The sequence below is a fragment of the Marmota monax genome, unplaced genomic scaffold (assembly GCF_021218885.2).
Source record: "Marmota monax isolate L192 unplaced genomic scaffold, Marmota_monax_Labrador192_F-V1.1 WCK01_AAM20220418_F8-fsc00145, whole genome shotgun sequence".
Lineage (NCBI taxonomy): Eukaryota > Metazoa > Chordata > Mammalia > Rodentia > Sciuridae > Marmota > Marmota monax.
The window spans coordinates 3,948,620-3,969,670 of NW_026695201.1; positions in this window are offsets into that span (position 1 = coordinate 3,948,620).

The following is a 21,051-nucleotide window of genomic DNA, read 5'->3' on the forward strand; positions in this document are numbered from 1 at the left end:
CTCTATCTCTATCTATCTATCTATCTATCTATCTATCTATATATCTTTACTTATTTGTTTTTGTGGTACTGGGATTTAAACCTAGGCAAATGCTTTACTGCTGAGCTACACCCCCAACTCCAAAACAATTGTCTTAGGATAGTAAGTCTATACATTTTTGAAAAAAAATTATTTAAAGTATATATTTTACATATATATTTTGTTTTTTATTTTGAGACAGGGTCTCTGTCAGTTGCTGAGGCTGGCCTTGAACTTGTGATCCTTCTTCCTCAACCTCCCAAGTCACTGGGATTACAGGTGTATGCCACCAGGCCTGGCTCAGACATAAATTCTCAAATAACAAAGTTCTTAAGTTTTATTTCAGGAAAAGCCTCTAGAACCCACCTAAGGATAGTATGAAACTGGCTTTTCAGGATGGACATTTGCGGGGCACAGTGTAGCTACTGTAATCTCAGTGATGCTGGAGGATCCCAAATTCCAGGTCAGCCCGGGCAATTTAGTGAGATCCTGTCTGTGAGAAATAGAAACTCCCATGGTCCATTTTCAAAATATAGTATTTAGCCTTAATTGGGATGTAAAATACAATTGTAGCCATTTTGAGATCCAATTGTAGCCTTTTTTTTTCTGTGTGCAACTGTTTATTCAATCCACCATAGATCAAAAGTATTCTAGAAAAAAAAATGTGCTCAGGCATTTTTTCCTTGCCATTCTCCCCCAAGCAATACAGTGCAGCCGCTATTTACCCAGCATTCCCTCTGTCTTAGGGGTGAGAAGCAAGCTGGCTTGCTTTAGGTACAGGAGTAGGTTATGCAGATGCAGTTACATAAGGGGCTTGAACAGCCATGAATGTGCACATCCCCAGGAGTCCTCCTAGACCCTGTTCTCCATAGACACTGAAGGTCAGCCGACTATCCCTAGGGTCCTGCCCAGACCCCATCCTCCTGACACTGAGGGACAGCCGACTATTTTTTCTTCACAGTGTTTCAAGGAAACCCCAGCTGGGGAAATGGTGGTGCTGGTTCTCTTCTTCTCCCTCAGTCTCCAGCTCCTTCTTTGCAGCAGAGAACACTCAAGCAGAACATGCTGGAAGAATGGAAAATGAAGGCTCAATCTGGGTTTGCAGGCTTTCACTGGGTTCCATCTAGTCTGTCCCTATTAAGTGGAAAAGACCTTCAGGTTCTGGTGACAACTGACCCAATCCCACTGCCTTTCATTCCATCCTGTGAAGAACAGCAATTAATTATGCATTGGTTCTTTTCATGCTTTGGACTAAATTGAGATGAAGGAATGTTTACTTGTACACAAAAATGCAAATGTGAACAATCATTCCTAAAAAAGGGGTTAAAACTTTTTTAGTTTGTGCAAAAACGATTATAATAATAATAATAAATTATTATGCAAATTATGCTCGCCAGGAAGAGATGGAAGGGAACAACACACACACACAAAAATGAGGTGAACATTCCCATGTGACTTATTTTCTAGTCACCTTTCCAGTTTTGTTCTCTAATATCACCGTATTTCCCTCACGAAAATTACTTTTTATTCATTGAACAGAACATAGGTCCTAAAATTAAGGCCTAATATTCTATGTGGCCCTGACATCTGGGGAAACTTTAAAGGACTCAAATTACTTAACCCTAAGTCCCCTTCCATCCTGCCGCTGCAGAGCTGGTCTCCTGGCCAGGCACTTGCTGTCATTCTCAGGCAGCCTCTGCAGAATGATTCCAGCAAAGCAGTTGCATCTTCCGGTGGGTACAGGGTCACTTGGCCCTCTTCACACTAGGAGGTTGCCTTTGGACCCTGCTGGAGGGACTTCATCCTCTCCTGTGAGTCATCCCCTTAATGAGTCACCTGTGGCCCCCAAACAGCCTGTGTAGCCTGTCAGTATCCTGTATACCTCTCTGGACTAAGGAAAGGTGATCACAAGCTGCTGTGGGCTCTTTTGTGTGGTACCTGGTGCTGAGTGCTTAGTTCTTCTCACAACCTTTCCCCCAACAGGTGACTGGGAGGGCATTAAAGCAAGTTTGGGGGACTTTAAGAAAGCCCTGTTACTTGTTCAAGGAGGTCTAAGAACCCAAGGTAGACCGAAAAGACTGCCTGTCTAAAGTTCAAATTCACCCAGCCAGTCCTTTGTGCTGTGACTGAGATTTGCAGGTCCTGCCTTCCCAGGATATCGGGCTGCTCAGAGTCTGTATGTGTTACCATCTATTTCTGTGTAGCAGAGCTCCCCAAAACTTTGTTATGTAAAACAACACACACTTATCTTGGGTTTCATGGCTCAGAAATTCAGGCATGGCTGAGCTCTCTGCTCCATGGTCTCTCCCGAGCCCTGGGCTTCTTACAGCACTGCAATGAAGATAAGAGCCAAGCTTCAGTATTCCTGATCCAGTGGCCCATTCATTGGTTGCTGGTGCCGGGTTTCTGTTCTCACGACTAAAAGGCTCAGGGGTCACTCCAGTTAAACTGGGCTAACTGGGCTGCACGAAATAACCACACAAGAGACACAAATACCTTTTTGTTTGGGGTCACTGTGATGGCTCCTCTGACTTTAAGGGTCCGCAGAAAGAGAGAGCATGAGAGTACTTGCTGACCCCTTTTATTGAGGAGAAGCTATTCAAATGAGGCAAGGGGTCAGGTTTCAGGGGCTGAGTCTATCTTCATGATGTCCACTGTCAGCAGGTTGACTGACACCTGGGTAGGCCACACCCAAGGGCACAGTAAGAGGAGGGGACACACACAAGGCACTTCCATGGAAGATTCTACCCTAAACAGGGCAAGGGATTATATTACAAAGGAACAGGTGAGCATAGCTTCACCCATGGGGCTGTAGCAAGACACACCCATTTCTGTGACTGAGTGCCTCAGCACCCAGCTGGGGAGTATAACTCAGTCACCCGTAAGGTTGGCCTCCCACATGCTGGAAACACTCTGAACCCTGCAGAGTGTTTGTCTGAGGTCCAAGGTCTTTGCTGTGCTTGGTCAAATCTTCCTTCAGACCCTGGTGGGGTTGCTCTCCCCACGAGATACGCGTGAGAAGGACAGAGGGTCCCGTGGAGCAGGGCAGTCACAGTGTGATTGTGCAGCATGGCTCTGGGGCTCTTCTTGGCCTCTCTGTGCAGCCTTCTCTCCTCCTGGGGACAGGCAGGGCCTCTTCTGAAATGGGGGTCTTGTGATCTACTACCAGACAAGGGAAATCAGAGCGTTTGTTTGTGGCCAGCTCCAAGACAAAGAAGGGGGGATTTGCTTGATTTGGGGGAAGGGGCTCCAGTTCCCATGAACTGCCTTGAAAAACAGAAATTCAGAATTCTAGTTTCTCGAGCTTTCCTGAGGGGTTGAGTGGGGGCAGGAGGATAGAGGAAAAGAAAGACATCAGAGGCTGCTTCTGTTTCCAAAGTGCCATGCTTCGGGGTGCCAATTTCAGAGCCCCAACAGTGTGAATGTCAAGAGGCAGGGTCATGGGCATTTCTCTCAAGAGCTGTCCACCCTTCTGGGCTTGATAACTAGACAGGCACAGTAGGGCATCAAAGATGCTGCTTCCTATTCTGAAGGGCAGGCCTCTTGCTGGAAGGCAGTGCCCCCCAAGACCCTATTTCCAGACTCTCCCTGGGGGCTACACAGCCGACCTTACCCATGGTGAGAGCAGCAGTGACAGGGTCCACCTCAGCTTCCCACACTTGCTTGCTCCTTTTCTCCATCTTGATCATCCTGCCCACGTTGGAGGCCAGTGGTGAACCAGCAATCCAGCTGCAAAATCAGGAACTGTGCAGAGGCCCAGTAAAGCTCTGCACTCAGTCCCTCCCAGAGTGACAATGGCAGAATTATGGCATATTATATCACAGGAGCCTAAGGAGACTTGGCTTCTGATGGACACCAATGCTCAATGGTTCATGGCTCACTCTCAGAAGTCCTGACAGGTGTGCGAAACTGGCTCTCTAGTGAGCATGGGATCCAAACAGCACAGCTTGTTCAGAGAAGGCCATCTCTCCTGCTTCCTGCTCCAATTTTCTTGGCATCTGTCCCTGGCAGAAGAGCAGAACCTCACTCTACTCGCGTCTTCTTGCCCTGACCAGCTCCCCCATCCAGGCCAACATGTCACCATATCCTGGCTTTCAGGATGCTTAGGGTTCCCCCTATAGTTTTTTTCAGCTCCTGTATAGCACAGAAACCTGAAAGCATAGAAATGGATTCAAAGAATCCAAACGTAGCCATCCCTTTGCCCACCCTAATTTTAAAATTAGCCAATCTTGGAGATTGTAACCCCAAGCTCCTCCTATCAGAGCAGGGGGTAGTACGATGTTAGGGATAAAAACAGGCGGATGGCCAGCCCAAGTGTGCTTGCCTGCTGGATCCTCTCTGGTAACCTGCCCTTCTGCAGAAGTAAACTTTGCCGAACTACTTCTGAGCATGCGTTTGATTCCTTGCAGCACCTCGGTATTACTAACATGTCTCAGAATAAAAAATAAAGGGACTGAAGATGTAGTGGATGCAGTACCACTAGGTTTAGTCCCCATTGTTGCAAACAACAACAAAAAATACAAAAAACACATGTGCAGAAGAAGCCTGGTACTCTGTCCATGACCTTTTGACCTCACAAACTCAAAATTCCCCAGGCAGCCAGGTGTGGTGGGGCACACCTGTAATCCCAGCCACTTGGGAGGCTGAGGCAGGAAGATAGCGAGTTCAAACCCAGCCTCAGCAACTAATAGAGGCCCTAAGCAATTCAGGAAGACCCTGTCTCTAACAAAATATAAAAAAAGGGCTGGGGATTTGGCTCAGTGGTTAAGTGCCCCTGGGTTCAATCCAATTCAATTCAAAAAAAGAAAAAAATCCTACAAATAAAAAATCTCCCTTGCAACCTGTGAAAAAACATAATGGCCATTTACATGCATGCAAAAGACCCTCAAACTCCCCTTCTTGCCATCCAATAAACAAGCTACTTTACTTCCTTCTTATAAACTCCCCCACTGGCAATTGATCAAAGAGGCAGATTTGAGTTTATAGCTCCTGGTCTCCTTGCTGACTGGTTGTGCAATAAAGCCTTCTCTCCTCCCTCGCCCCCAGTATCAAGGGTTGAACCCAGGGCCTACAAGCAGGCTGGGCAAGCACTCAACAACGGTGCCACATGACCAGCCCCAGTAAAGCCTTTTCTTTTTGTGAGAACCTGATGCCATAGTCTAACAGTGGCCATTCCTTTGGGAGCTTCCCTTTGTAAATTTGCTTATTCCCGCTTTGCCTGATGTTCTAAATTCTAGAGAAAAGCTGCACCTAAATGACTAAACTGTAAATTGCTAAATAATCTTTCTCTATATTTACAGAACCTAGGACATCTGTTGTCCTTCAGATAACATCAGAATATGTAACACCCCTTTAGTCTTTCATTCTCTGCATGGACTAACACAAAATGTGTAAATTGCTGTGATGTTTAACTTGGGGGTGGAGGAGGATAATATGTTTGTCTAAAGAATTACAGCTCTAGGAGTCAGGGTCAATTGCAAGTTTCTGGCCACAAAATGAAGAAAAAAATCCATGCCCTGTGACCAGGGAGTGTCCTTCCTGCCCGTTGCCCCCTGTATCTCCTCTCCCTCTCCATAGAAGCCCTTTTGCTTACCTGAGCTCCCAGGTGGCCTTTTGGGGAGATGATAGTCCCGTTCATCTACTCAGGATTCCAGCAGATTTCCTTAACAAACAACTCTCATCTCCCAGGAGTATTTGCTTTTAAATCATGAGCAAATCGGACTTGGGTCCTGGTAACTGTTAGGAAGAATTTAACACAGGCAACACCATTTTGAAACTTAGAATAAGTCATCGCAAGGTCACTCTGACTCAACCTGACCCTAAACCCCAAACAATACTCCAAAGGAAATGGTTATCTGGGTCTGAAGTCCTGAAAACACCTGATTCAACATGGAACAGTGACTACCTCAAAGAGTGGAGGTGCAACCAAAAGGATCCTTCCTGCCGACTCCTAGCAACAGCCTGGCCTAACTGCAGAATTCCCCCACTCCCTCATGCCCCTAGAGGGACCCCAGGCTGTAATTGGAAAGTGGGTCTCTGTCTCCCCTGGGCCCACCTCTGTAGGTTTGTCCTGAATAAATAAACCTCTCCTCTCTCTTTATCTCCTTAATTCTGTTCTTTCCTTATAGTAGCAATAGCTTTAGCTTATGGTTGTGTGTGTGTGGGGGCAGCAATACCAGAGTTGATCTGATCTGATAACAGCCACAAGGGACTATTGGGCAGTGGTATATACAGTGGGGCTGCTTCATGCCCCCTGTGGGAAGGAATGGGCTGACATGACACTATCACTACGCTACTCAGAACTGCACGCATTTTATTTTATTTATTTACTTTTTTGATTTTATTATTTTTATATTTTTCTAAGTATAAAAATTAGTGTCTTCTTTATTCTTAAAAATTTTTATTTGTTCTTTTTAGTTATATATGACAAAAGAATGTATTTTGACATAATATACATACATATACAGAATAAGTTCACATTCTTTTCCCATTCTGTGGTTGGACATGATGTGGAGTTACACTGGTTGTGTATTCCTATATGACCATAGGAAAGTAATATGTGTGATTCACTCTACTGTCTTTCCTATTCCCATTCTCCCTTCCTTTTCTTTATTCCTCTTTATTCCCCTTTGTCTAATCCAAAGTACTTCTATCCCTCTGCCCCCTTATTGTGTTAGCATCTGCATCTCAGAGAGAACATTTGGCCTTTAGTTTTTCTGGGGTTGGCTTAATTCACTTAGCATGATAGTCTCTAGTTCCATCGATTTACCAGCAAATGCCGCAATTTCATTTTTCTTTATGGCTGAGTAACATTCCATTGTGTAAATATACCACATTTTCTTTATCCATGTACATATACCACATTTTCTTTATCCATTCATTTGTTGAAGGGCACTTAAGTTGGTTCCCTAACTTAGCTATTGAACAGCACAAATTTGTGTTCTAGTGAACAATAGTCAGTACCCAGGGATGTTCATTGTTCTGGGCAGTGAGATAAGGAATACTCTAAAGGATGTGATATGGAAAGAAGTAAAGAGGAGAAAGTGGCCACTTCTCTTGTCTCATATTTAGGTGAGGATCAAAGCAGAGTGTCCTTGGTTGTAAAGTTAAAAGAATGTACCCATAAAACGTCTGAAGAAATCCGCATGCACAGTGAGCTTGCAGCCTATCCTATTTACTTCTCCTGCCTGTAGGTGTCGCACAGCCCTGCATTATATCCCAGCCTGCTGCCAGGGTGTAGGTAATAAAATGTTCCAACCCTCTTCATTGAGTCCTCCAAGTCCTTTCTTTGGCATCAGAAAACAGTATGCTGGGGTCTTTACAGCCCTGAAGTTGAACAGTTTGGTTTTTTAGTCGTGGGGATGGAACCCAGGGGTGCTCCACCATTGAGCTACATCCCCAGTCCTTTTATTTTTTATTTTAAGACAGGGTCATGTTCAGTTGCCAGGCTGGCCTTGAACTTATCCCCTCCTGCCTCAGCCTCTCCAGTTGTTGGGATTACAGGCGTGCACCACCACTCCTGGCTTCCATTTAGGATTTTGGACTGTGGTTGATGACCTTGGAAAGTGAAATCATGGAGGGGCTGTGGATCCATAGCAGATAGCCAGAGAAATGAGTCAATCTCAAACAGGTGACTTCAAATATTTTAAATATTATTTTCAGCTTAAAGAAAGAAAAGGGTTTGTGGGGGAAGCTGATTTGGGAAAGACAGACAGGAAAAGTATGGTGAATAAGGGTAAGTTTTATTATGCAGAGTTAAATCAGTGCCTTCTCTGTTGATTAGAGTCTAGTGATTTACTCCTCCTTCTGGGTACAGAGAGTAAGACAAATGGAGATTTCCTTTTAAGATGTGAATTTTCTGTACAAAAGAGTAACTTCTACTCTGTTCTCAGAGGAAGTTTCTCCAAATAATCAGATCAAAGTATTCTGTTAAAACAAAATCCTCACAGCTAGGGGGTCTGGCTCTTTGGTAGAGTTTGCCCCTAGTATGAGCCAGGCCTTGGGTTCCATCCAGGGCCAATTACATCTATAGCTAAATTGTTGTACTCTTTTTTTCTTTCTTTTAAGGTGCAGTGGGTTGAAATCCAGTAGTTGGCTTTCATCTGCAGTTCATGAATTGTGGCATCTCCACTCTATACAACAGAATGAGAGTCCCCTGGGCAGTCCAGAATAGTGGGTTTTGTAAGGAAGTTCTAATAAGAAAACGGAACAATAGGGAGAAAATTCCCCCCACCATCTCAACAGTCCTGATTAGTAACATCATGTTATTTTGGGTTACTTTTTTGTTTTTTTGCAGGAATTAAAACAGAAATACTAAGCCAGGCATGGTGGTTCACACCTGTAATCCAGAAAACTTGGAGGTGAATGCAGAAGGATCACAAGTCTGAGACTAGCCTCAGCAACTTAGTGAGGCCCTAAGAAATTTAGGGCTGAGATATGGGGATGAAGCTCAGTAGTAGAGTGCCCCTGGGTTTAACTCCATATATATATATATATATGACCTTGGAAAGTGAAAGTATGGATGGGCTATGGATACATAGCAGATAGCCAGAAATTTTATATATTTGGTATATTTCTTTTTAAAATTGCCGCAGTCTGGCTGGGCACAATCAGGAGCCACTTGTCAAAAGAAACTAACTTTATTTTTAGAACCACACACGCCAAACAAAACAGCCTCTCAGGAGAAACCCTCAGAGCCTCAACTGCCACCACCGGCTTTCCACAAGCCTCTCTCTCCCCCCAAGCTTCTCTCCACTTCCCACAATCCTCCTGCTCTTGAGGCCGATTGGCTGGGTCACGTGGGCGGAGCCAAAAAAGTCCCCCAATGAGCAGCTCCGTGGTCTGAAAGGGCAGGGAAACAGCCCAATGAGCATCACCGCAGAGGAGCCAATCAGCTAGATGTTGCTGGGGCCGAGGAGCCAATCAGCTAGATGTTGCTGGGGCCGCTGTGAGCCAATCATCAGCCAGCAGCTGGAAGTTTGCTGGCAGCTGGAAGTTTGCTGGGGCCCCTTTGGCTGTGGCTCTCAACATAAAATATCTTTGTTATTAATTTATTTTATGTGGTTTTGAGGATCGAACCCAGTGCCTCACATGTGCAAGGCAAGTGCTCTACCACTGAGCCACAACCCCAGCCTCTGTAATATATATTTAATGCATATATACATACATCATCTTGATCTATAGAAATGAGTAAGAATTTAGGGTTTCTGGGGATAGTGGGGGGAAATTATGGGAGGAAATGGTAAATAAAGGTTACTTTGTAATACAGATAAAAGTTTCTCAGGTAAGTAAAGTTCTTGGATTAACTCTTTTTAAAAAATTTTTTAAATATATTTATTTATTTTATTACATATGACAGCAGAATGCTTTTCAATTCATAGTACCCATGTAGAGCATAATTTTTCATGACTCTATTGTTCACAAAGTAGAGTCACACCATTTATGTCTTTATACATGTACTTAGGGTAATGATGTCCATCTCATTCCACCGTCTTTTCTACCTCCCTACCTGGTCCCTTCCCCTCCCTCCCCTTTGCCCTATCTAAAGTTCCTCCATCTTTCCATGCTCCCCCATCCCCAATATGGATCAGGATCTACATATTAGAGAAAACATTCGGCCTTTAATATTTTGGTATTGGCTTACTTAGCTTAGCATTAAATTCTCCAACTCCATCCATTTACCTGCAAATGCCATGATTTTATTCTCTTTTAATACTAAGTAATAGTCCATTGTGTATATACACCACAGTTTCTTTATCCATTTATCTACTGAAGGGTATCTAGGTTGGTTCCACAGTTTAGCTATTGTGAATTATGCTCCTATAAACATTATGTGGCTGCATCCCTGTAATATGATGTTTTTACATTCTTTGGGTATAGAATGAGGAATGGGATACTGGGTCAAATGGTAGTCTCATTCCAAAATTTCCAAGGAATCTCCATACTGATTTCCATATTGGATGCACCAATTTGCAGTCCCACAAGCAATGCATGAGTGTGTTTTTTTCCCTCACATCCTTGACAACTTTTATTGTGTCTGTTCAGTTCCATGGCCAATTTACTGATTGGGTTGTTTGTTTGGTGTTTGTTTTGAGTTCTTTATATATCCTGGAAATTAGTGCTCTATCTGATGTGTGTGTGGTAACAATTCGGTCCAATTCTGTAGGCTCTCTGTTCACCTCACTGATTGTTACTTTTGCTGAGAAGAAACATTCCAAATTGAATACATCCTATTTATTGATTTTTGATTTTAATTCTTGTGCTATAGGAGTCTTATTAAGGAAGCTGGGGTCTAATCCCACATGATGAAGATTTGGGCCTACCTTTTCTTCTATTAGATGCAGGATCTCTAGTTTAATTCCTAGGTCCTTGATCCACTTTGAGTTGAGTTTTGTGCATGGTACGAGATAGAGGTTTAATTTCATTTTGTGGCATATGGATTTCCAGTTTTCCCCAGCACCATTTGTTGAATAGGATATCTTCTCTCCAATGTATGTTTATGGTGCCTTTGTCTAATATTAGATAACTATATTTATGTGGGTTTGTCTCTGTGTCCTCTATTCTGTACCATTGGACTACATATCTGTTTGGGTGCCAGTACCCACCCAGTTATGTTACTATGGCTCTGTAACATAGTTTAAAGTCTGGTATTGTGATGCCTCCCTCTTGCTAAGAATTGCTTTGGCTATTCTGGGTCTCTTATTTTTCCAGATGGATTTCATAATTTCTTTTTCTATTTCTATGAGGAATGCCATTGATTTTGATTGGGATTACATTAAATCTGTATAGTGCTTTTGGTAGTATGGTCATTTTGACAATATTAATTCTGCCTATCCAAGAACAAGGGAGATTTTTTTCCATCCTCTAAGGTCTTCTTTAATTTCTTTCTTTAGCATTCGATAGTTTTCATTGTAGAGGTCTTTCACCTGTTTTTTTAAATTGATTCCCAAGTACTTTTTTTTGAGGCTATTGTAAATGGGGTAGTTTTCCTTGTTTCTCTTTCACAGAATTTGTCACTGACATTCAGAAATGCCTTTGATTTATTGGTGTTGATTTTATATCCTGCTATTTTAGTGAATTCATTTATCAGTTCTAGAAGTTTTCTGGTGAAATTTTTTGGATCCTGTAGGTATAGAATCATGATTCTATATTCTATAAAGAAAACATGATTCTATATTCTATAAAGAAAAATCTTCTTTTCCTATCCATATCCCTTTCATTTCTTTTGTCTCTCTAATTGCTATGGCTAGAGTTTCAAGAACTGTGTTAAATAGAAGTGGTAAGAGAGAGCATCCCTGTCTTGTTCCAGTTTTTAAATGGAATGCTTTCAATTTTTCTCCATTTAGAATGATGTTGGCGTTGGGCTTAGCGTAGATAGCTTCTACAATGTTGAGATATGTTCCTTTTATCCCTACTTTTTCTAGTGTTTTGAACATGAAGGGGTGCTATATTTTTGTCAAATGTTTTTTCTGCATCTATTGAGATGATCATATGATTTTTATCTTTGAGTCTATTGATGTGATGACTTACATTTATTGATTTCCATATGTTGAACCAACCTTGCATCCCTGGGATGAACCCCACTTGATCATGGTGCATAATCTTTTTGATATGTTTTTGTAATTCAATTTGCCAAAATTTTATTGAGAATTTTTGCATCTATGTTCATTAGAGAGATTAGTCTGAAGTTTTCTTTCTTTGATGTGTCTTTGGTTTTGGAATCAGGGTGATATTGGCCTCATAGAATGAGTTTTTCTATTTCATGAAATAATTTGAGGCATATTGGTATTAGTTCTTCTTTTAAAATCTTGAAAAACTCAGCTATGTATCCATCTGGTCCTGGGCTTTTCTTGGTTGGTAGGCTTCTAATGGCATCTTCTATTTCATTGCTTGAGATTGTTCTGTTAAATTGTGTATATCATCCTGATTTCGTTTGGGCAAATCATATGACTCTAGAAATTTGTCGGTGTCTTCAATATTTTATATTTTATTGTAATACAAATCTTCAAAATAATTTCTAATTATCTTTTGTATTTCTGTAGTGTCAATCATGATATTTCCTTTTTCATCATGGATGTTAGTAATTTAAATTTTCTCTCCATTTCTCTTCATTAGCATGGCTAAGGATTTAGCAATTGTATTTATTTTTCAAAGAACCAACTTTTTATTTTGTCAATTTTTACAATTATTTCTTTTGTTTCAATTTCATTGATTTCAGCTCTGGTTTTAATTATTTCCTGCCTTCTGCTTTTTGTGTTGGTTTGTTCTTCTTTTTCTGGGGTTTTGAGATGCAATATTAGGTCATTTATTTGTTGACTTTTTATTCTTTTAAAGAATGAACTCCATGCAATGAAATTTCCTCTTCATACTGCCTTCATAGTGTTCAAGAAGTTTTGATATATTGTATCTCGGTTCTCATTTACCTCTAAGAATTTATAAATCTCCTATTTGACATCTTCTGAAACCCATTGTTCAATCAATAGCATATTATTTAGTCTCCAGGTGTTGGAGTAGCTTCTATTTTTTATTTTTTCATTGATTTCTTATTTTATATCATTATGATCTGATAGAATGCAGGGTAGTATCTCTACTTTTTGTATTTTCTAAGAGTTGCTTTGTGGCAAAATACCTGGTCTATTTTAAAGAAGAATCAATGTGCTTCTGAGAAGAAAGTGTATTCACTCATTGATGGATGAAATATTTATATATGTCAGTTAAGTCTAAGTTATTGATTGTAATATTAAGTTTTATTTTCTTTGTTCAGCTTTTGTTTGGAAGATCTATTCAGTGGTGAAAGAGGTGTGGTAAAGTTATCTAGAATTATTGTGTTGTGGTCTATTTGACTCTTGAACTTGAGAAGAATTTGTTTATGAATGTAGATGCTCCATTGTTTGGGGAATATATATTTATATTTGTTATGTCTTGTTGATGTATGGTTCCCTTAAGCAGTGTGAAGTATTCTTCTTTATCCATTTTAATTAACTTTGGCTTGATGTCTACTTTATTTGACATGAGGATGGAAACCCCTGCTTATTTCCACAGTCCATGTGAGTGATATGTTTTTTCCCAAACTTCACCTTCAGTCTGTGGATGACTTTTCCTATGAGATGAGTCTCTGGGAGGCAGCATATTGTTGGGTCTTTTTTTTAAATTCAATCTGCCAGTCTATGTCTTCTGATTTGTGAGTTTAGGCCATTAATATTCAGTGTTATTATTGATACATGATTTGTATTCCTGGTCATTTTTGTTTATGTTTGGTATTTGACTTGACTTGGTTTCTCTTTGGATTGGCTTTTCCTTTAGTGTAATACCTCCCTTTGCTGATTTTCATTGTTTTTCATTTCCTCCTCATGGAATATTTTGCAGAGGATGTTCTGTATTGCAGGCTATCTAGTTGTAAATTCTTTTAACTTTTGTTTATCATGGAAGATTTTTTATTTCATTCAAATCTAAATCTTAATTTTGCTGGATTCTTGGTTGGTATCCATTTTCTTTCATAGCTTGGTATATGTTGTTCCAGAATCTTGTAGCTTTCAGGGTCTGGTTGAAAAATCTGCAGAGATCCTAATTGGTTTCCCCCATATGTAATTTGATTCCTTTCTCTTATGGCTTGTAAAATTCTATCCTTATTCTGTATGCTAGGCATTTTCATTATAACGTGTCTTGGTGTAGAACTGTTGTAATTTTGTACATTTAATCTCCTGTATGCCTCTTGTATTTGATTTTCCAATTCATTCTTCATGTTTGGGAAATTATCTGACATTATTTCATTGAAGAGATTGTGCATTCCTTTGGTTTGAATCTCTGTGCTTTCCTCTATCTCAATAAATCTTAGATTTGGTCTTTTAAAGGTATCCCATAATTCTTGGATGTTCTGCTCATGATTTCTTACCATATTCACTGTGTGATAAACTTTATTTTCAAGATTGTATATTTTTTCTTCATTATCTGATCTTCTGTTTTCCAAGTGATCTAAGTCTGTTGGGATGCTTTCTATTGAGTTTTTTATTTGGTTTATTGTTTCCTTCATTTCAAGGATTTCTGATTTTTTCCCAATATCTCTATCTCTTTTTTGCAGTAGTCTTTTGCTACCTGTATTTGCTCCCTTATCTCTTTCTTGGGTGTGATCAATGGTTGCCTGTATTTGCTCCCTTATCTCTTTCTTGGGTGTGATCAATGGTTGCCTGTATTTGCTCTCTTATCTCTTTGTTGGAGTGATCATTTTTTTGCCTGTATTTGTTCACTTAAATCATTCTTTAATTCATAAATTATTTTAATAATGTACATCCTGGACTCCTTCTCTGACATTCCATCAACTGCATTATCCATAGATTCTATTATTATACTATGCTGGTTTGTTTGGGGCACTTTCTTCCCTTGTTTTTTCATGTTTTCTGTATGTCTTCCTTTCTTGCAGTGCGGATATGAGATATTACAGTTTCTATCATATAATCTTATAGTGTCCTTGCAGATTACCTGTTTCTCACCTTGGTGTTGGGCTCCTAGACCCCTGCCAGTGTCCTACAATAAATGCTCCTGCAATTAAAGGTGGTAGCAGAGACAACTCAAGATAGCAGTGGGGGTGTCCCAAGATGGATGCAATCACTTTCAGAGATGGGGCTGAAAGGGTGGGCTGTCTGTTTGGAGATGCAGCTGCCTCCAGGCCCTATCTGTTGTCCCAAGGTGAAGGCTACTGTGTGGGGAGGGCTATGACAATGGCTTCAGTGTTCCAAGATGGCAGTGGGGTTGGCCTGGGTTCCATCGTGGTCTGCTGGTTGGCAGTGTGGTCCTAGGTCTGGGCCTGGGTTCCAGGCTAGGTCTGCTGGTCAGCAGGGGTGGTCCTAGGCCTGGATTAACTCTTTCTGATACAGATACTAACAAAAATCTTTAAAACAATTTTTTTTTATGTAGAAGAGATGGAATTTTGAAATGTTGCCCAGCCTGGCCTTAACTTACCAGTCTCAGGTGATCTCCCTGCCTCCGGCTTCCTTAATACCTGAGATTTTAGGTGTACACCAACTCATCTAGCATAAAAAATCTATTTTTTTTCTTTTTCTGGTATTGGGGATCAAACCCAGGGCCTCATGCAGGCAAAGCTTATGCTCTACTAGTGAGCTACATCCCCAGACCTCCAATAGTTTATTTATCCATTTATCAGTTGATACACACATGGGTTATTTCTGTGAATTCTGTGTGTGACTGAGCACTATATTGCCAGCTGGGTCACTTGTGTGTCTGCACTCAGCTGAGAGCCAGACAAGGCCTCCTCCACATGCCCCTCTTTCCATGTGCTGTCCCCTCTCTCCAGGGCCTCATCACATGACTCCTTTGTCCCCAGTATGACAGCTTGGATTTCTGTATAACTTGACTGGGTTCCAAGCTAGCAAAACAGAAGGTACTGTGAGGTAGTAGCTAGCAAAGAGCAGTGTCATCATGGCAAGGCCACACGTGTTCTTTAAATTGCTTCAGATTCTTCTTTAAACTACTTTCAAAGTAGATGAGAAAGCAAACAGTGGCTGTTAATTTGTAGAAAATAAACAGAAGCAAAGGAGCTAATTGGGGAAACACGTCAAAAGAAAAGGCTTACTGGGTCTAACTCTTGACAGGGTCCATTGAGGCTGGTGTGGAGCCAGGAATCATGGCTATAGGTGTCTCCATTTGTCTAGGAAGGAATATTCCTTCAGTAGTGCAGGTGCACGAAGGTAAATTCTGACTGGCTACTGACCCCAACGCCCACAACATGGCATTGACTTGTAGATGAAGTGCCCCTGAGTAGGATGGCCACCATGAAAGTTCCCTGGAAGACCAACCAACGTCAGAACCTCCCCCCCTGCTGTGAAGGTGGCTGAGGGAGGACCCGCTCTCCAGGCAAACATCGATAGGAGATGGCACCGTTCCCTTGGCTGTTCTCCCTTGAGCATGCTCTCCACTTGAGCCTTGCTTCCCCTTCCCCTTATTTTCACTGTACTTTCTCCTATAATAGAGCTCTCTTGCATGACTTTTGGTGTCTGACTTTAATAAATTTTCTTTCATAAGAACTGAGGTTTGAAGCTTCAGCTCCCCACTCTCCTGTGACAGTACCATTTCTTTTTCTTTTTAAAAACCTTTTGCAGTGCTGGGGATCAAACTCAGGGCCTCACACAAGTGCTCTGCCACTGACCTACATGCAGCCTAGCCCAGGACCACTATTTTTTTTTTTCCTGGTGTTGGGATTGAACCTAGACCCTAGAGCCTGCTGGGCCAACGTTTTGCCCCTGAGATACATTCTAAGGCCTTTTTATTTTTTATTTCGAGATGGGGTCTCTCTAGATTGCTGAGGCTGGCCTCACACTTGTGATCCTCCTGGCTCAGCTTCCTGAGTAGGTGGGATTACAGGTGTGCACCATGGTGACTGACCAATACTACTTCCTAAAGACCAGGATGCACCTACATCTTTTCCACTACATTTTATCAAAAGAGGTCCACTTTTAGCTCGGATTTATGGAGAGGAGATATAGACTCTAATTCTTTTTTCTCTTTCTTTTCTTTTTCTTTTTTTGGACTAGGGATTAAACCCAGGGATACTTTACCATTGAGCTACATCCCCAGCCCTATTGGTCTTTATGAAAGTTTTAAACTTTAAGACAAGGTCTCACTAATTTGCTGAGGCTAGTCTTGAACTTGGGATCCTTCTGTCTCAGCCTCTCCACTCAATGGAATTACAGGAGTGTGACATTGCACCCAGCTTAGACTCCAACTCTTTCTTCCTTCCTTCCTTCCTTCCTTCCTTCTTTCCTTCCTTCCTTCCTTCCTTCCTTCTTTCCTTCCTTCCTTCCTTCCTTCCATCTCTCTCTCTCTCTCTTCAGTGCTGGGGATCAAACCACCTCATGCATGCTAGGCAAGTCCTCTACCACTGAGTTATATCCCAGCCCTAGACTTCAATTCTTTTTTTTATTATCTGCATATATATGTATTTCTTTTTTTTAAAGAGAGGAAGAGGAGAGGAGAGGAGAGGAGAGAAGAGAGAGAGACAGAGAGAGAGAGAGAGAGAGAGAGAGAGAGAGAGAGAGAGAGAGTTTTAATATTTATTTTTCAGTTTTCGGTGGACACAACATCTTTATTTTATTTGTATGTGGTGCTGGTCCTCCTGCTTCAAAGTTCTGAGTTTCTGGAATTACAAGCGAGGTGCTATCATTCCCTTTCTGCAACCCGAAAACCTCATGGTGGAAGAATTAGTTGCTCCATAGAAAACAATTACCTAGGAGAGTCACCTGGACTGCAGCTGACTGTGCATTAGCTGGTGTTATGCCAATGTAGTTTTGAAGTTTGTTAAGGAACATGATGAAGTCAGTCCATCCTTACTGAAAGACGTGTCTGTGTCCTTACCTTGCCCCTAAACCTGATGCTGATGGGGTTTCTGCAGCTCTGATTTCTGGCTTCCTGCCTCACCTATTGATTTTTCCCCTTTATGCTGCTGCTGTTGACTCCTCTGGGTACACTTTTACTTAATATAGCTTGGCCTGGGACCACACACCCCTCCTGGCTGGTGTACCGCAGGTGAGTCTTGGATTCTCTTAGATCTGTCGTAGAGAACATAGGAAGTAGCAACCAGATAACGGAATGACTTAATTCTAAGTCTAGTTCCTGTGGCTCAGTAAGCAAAGTGTAGCTGCCCAAGGCTTTTAATCTGGAGAGTGATTTGAAGGAAAAAAAAGTGTGAACGATGATTTGCTGTCAAGAGCAGGATCTGTGGCTAATGGGTGAGGGTTAAGAAAGAGTAATCAGTTTGGGAAAAGGTAGTATAGTTTTTCGTGCCCAAAGCATCAGTAATTAGATTTTTATACCTGAAAGTTCACTTATAACATTGCCTATTAATCTATATAATCCTAAAAGATAATCAATGTTCTATTTGCAGCTTGAAAATTCAGTCTGAGGGAGGTTGGTGATTGGCACTTACTAATAAGGCAAAACAAGTGCTTTGGTTTCATTCGTCAGTTTGTTCATGCAATCCTATATGATTTGATTCGTAACTCACACTTTTTTTCTGAATCCTGCTAGACTACTGCTTGCAGACCTTTGAATCATGAATCAAAAAAAGGATAATTTTTGCCTGGAGAGGTGCTCCTTGGGGTAGCCAATAAAACATGTTCTCTGGTGTTGTGTGTTATGCCTTATTATCTTCTGCCAATATAATAAGTTCTGAATTTAGAAACTATACACAGGGTGCCATACAAATAACATTCAAATATATAAATCTCCTAAGTGCTGGGGATTGAACCCATGGCCTTACATATGCTAAGGCAGGCACTCTACCACTGAACTACATCGTCAGTCACTCCAATATAATTCTAACTGAAGTAAAAATTTAAAATGGCTGTGAAAACAGTTTTGGGTTATGTATCACTATGAAACATTTATGACTGTCAGCATCTCCTGGGATACCTGTAGCCTGTTTATTCCAGACCAAGGTGCTATGGTGCACGATTACAGAAGCTCTGGTCTAGACACTGTGCTGTGAGCTGGAAATACAAAGATGAAGGAGACCCTACTCAACAGAATTAAGTCTAGCCAGCAAAACCCCCACAGAACCATTATTTAAATGGAGCTCGTTAAACTTGGTGACAGAGGTGTATTTAGGATGCACCTAACTCATTCTAGAGGAATGGGGCTCTGTTAACCATACTCTCTCCCTCCCTTTCTTTTTGGTACTGTGGATGGAACCCAGGGGCACTCTACTACTAAGTTACATCCCCAAACTTTTTATTTATTAAATTTTGAGACAGGGTCTCCCTAAAGTGTGGAGGCTGGTCTTGAACTTTCTCCTTCCTTCCTTCCTTCCTTCTTTCCTTCCTTCCTTCCTTTCCTTCTTTCCTCCGTCTTTTCTTTCTTATGGTAGGGTTGGAACCCATGGCCTTGTGCATGCTACTAAACCATTTTACCAATAAGCCACATCCTCAGCTCCACATTTACGTATTGAAGCATTACTTTAACAAATTTTATTGAACACCTACTATATGGCAGATACTGTTAAGCACTGAGGACAGACTAGTGAATGAAAACATTGTCTCAGTTGCCTAATAGTGACCTTTACCATGAGACTCACTGAAATGACATTTGAGGAGAACCATGGTTTGTGATTCAGACTCCTAGATAATGATCTACTAAAGGTACATAATGGACTTAACAAATTGACCTAATTCAGACAGGCTATTCATAATGGTCAGGTTCTTTGGTAAAGTAAGTGGTTTCCAATGACTTGAGGCAGGTAAGGGCTATGAGTCTTCTTTTCCAGCACCTCCCCACTGAATGATATAGTCATCCCTTGTACCCTCCAGGGCTTGGTTTAAAGAATGCCCCCCTTCCCTGGTTCCCAGACCAAATCTGAGGATGCTCAAGTTCCTTATATAAAATGGAGTAGTACATGCATATAACCTGTGCACATCCTCCTGCATACTGTTTTTTTTTTTTTTTTTTTTTGTACTGGGGATTGAACATAGGGGTGCTTTACCACTAAACTACATACATCTCAGTCCTTTTTCTTTTTTAAAAATTTTATTTTGAGATAGGTTCTCACTAAATTGTTGAGTAGCTCATGAAGTTGCTCAGGCTGGCTTTGAACTTTGACCTCTCAGCCCCCTTATATACTTTAAATGTACTGGCTTACAGCTCCTGATACAGTGTAAACACTAGGTAAAGAGTTGTTACACTGTATTCTTTTGGCAGGAGCTGGAGATAGAACCCAAATGCCTCACACACACTAGACCTGCTCTACCACTGAGCTATGTCCCCAGCCCTGTTATCCCTGTTTAGGAATAGTGAAAAGAAAAAAAAGAAAACATTTGTACATAGTCAGTACCAATGCAACTTTTTGGGGAATATTTTGGATCTAAGGTTGGTTGAATCTGCACAAGCAGAACCAATAGCCGGTCATCTATATTCCAATGAAAGCAAGTCTCAGACTGAAAAGTGCCCTGCATGTTTTTTGAGCATGTACAAACCAATCATAGGACTTATCCTTTGAAGTTCAGTATGAGCACTATGCTTTCCGCCACTCCACCCAACACTTGCACTTGACAATGCTAGGAAGCCCTTACCACTGAGCTCCCCGCTGGCCTCTGCCCATTTGTTAATTGAATTCAACTTGAACTGAGGAGGAGGATGGAAGGTTGAGTTTTTGTTGTTGTTGTTCTTGAATCATAACTCTAAGTTTCTCAAAGTTAAATTCATGGGCTGGGGCTGTGTCTCAGTCATAAAGCACTTGCCTAGCATGTGTGAGACAGTAGATTCAAACCTCAGCACCACATAAACATAAGTAAAGGTATTATGTCCGTCTACAACCAAAAAAAGGGGGAGGGGGAGTGTCAATCACGTGTCACAGCCAACTTAAAAAAAAGGAGTTAAATTCATTCTTCAATTGAAGTTTTTAAAATTTATTATTATAATAATTTTTGGCATCAGGGATTGAAACCAGGGATGCTTTATCATAGAGCCACATCACCATCCCTTTTTAAAAATATATTTTATTTAGAGACAGGGTCTTGCTGAGTTGCTTAAGGCCTCACCAAGTTTGAGGAGGCTGGCTTTGAACTTGTGATCCTCCTACCTCAGCCTCCAGAGCTGCTGGGATTACAGCATGTGCCACTGTACCCAGATGCTCAATTGAAGTTTTTTGTTTGTTTTTTTACAGTTTTAAAAGCATTTCAATTTTGAGAAAAAAATTTTAAATTGAAAGAACTTTTGCAAATAATTTTTGAAGTCCAATTTTAAAATTGTCATTACCAGGAAGACACTTCAATATTTTACTCCAATCCCAATCTTATTTATTTCTTCATTCAATTTTGGGTACTGGTGTTAAAATCAAGGATACTTTACCACTGAGCTAAATATCTAGCCCTTTTAAGTTTTTAAATTTTGAGACAGGGCCTCACTATATTGCCCAAGCTGGCCTCAAGTTTGTGATCCTCCTGCCACCGCCTCTTGACTTGCTGGGATTACAGGAGTGCACCACTGTACCCAACATCCAATCCCAATCTTGGCAAAGATCTAGCATTAACT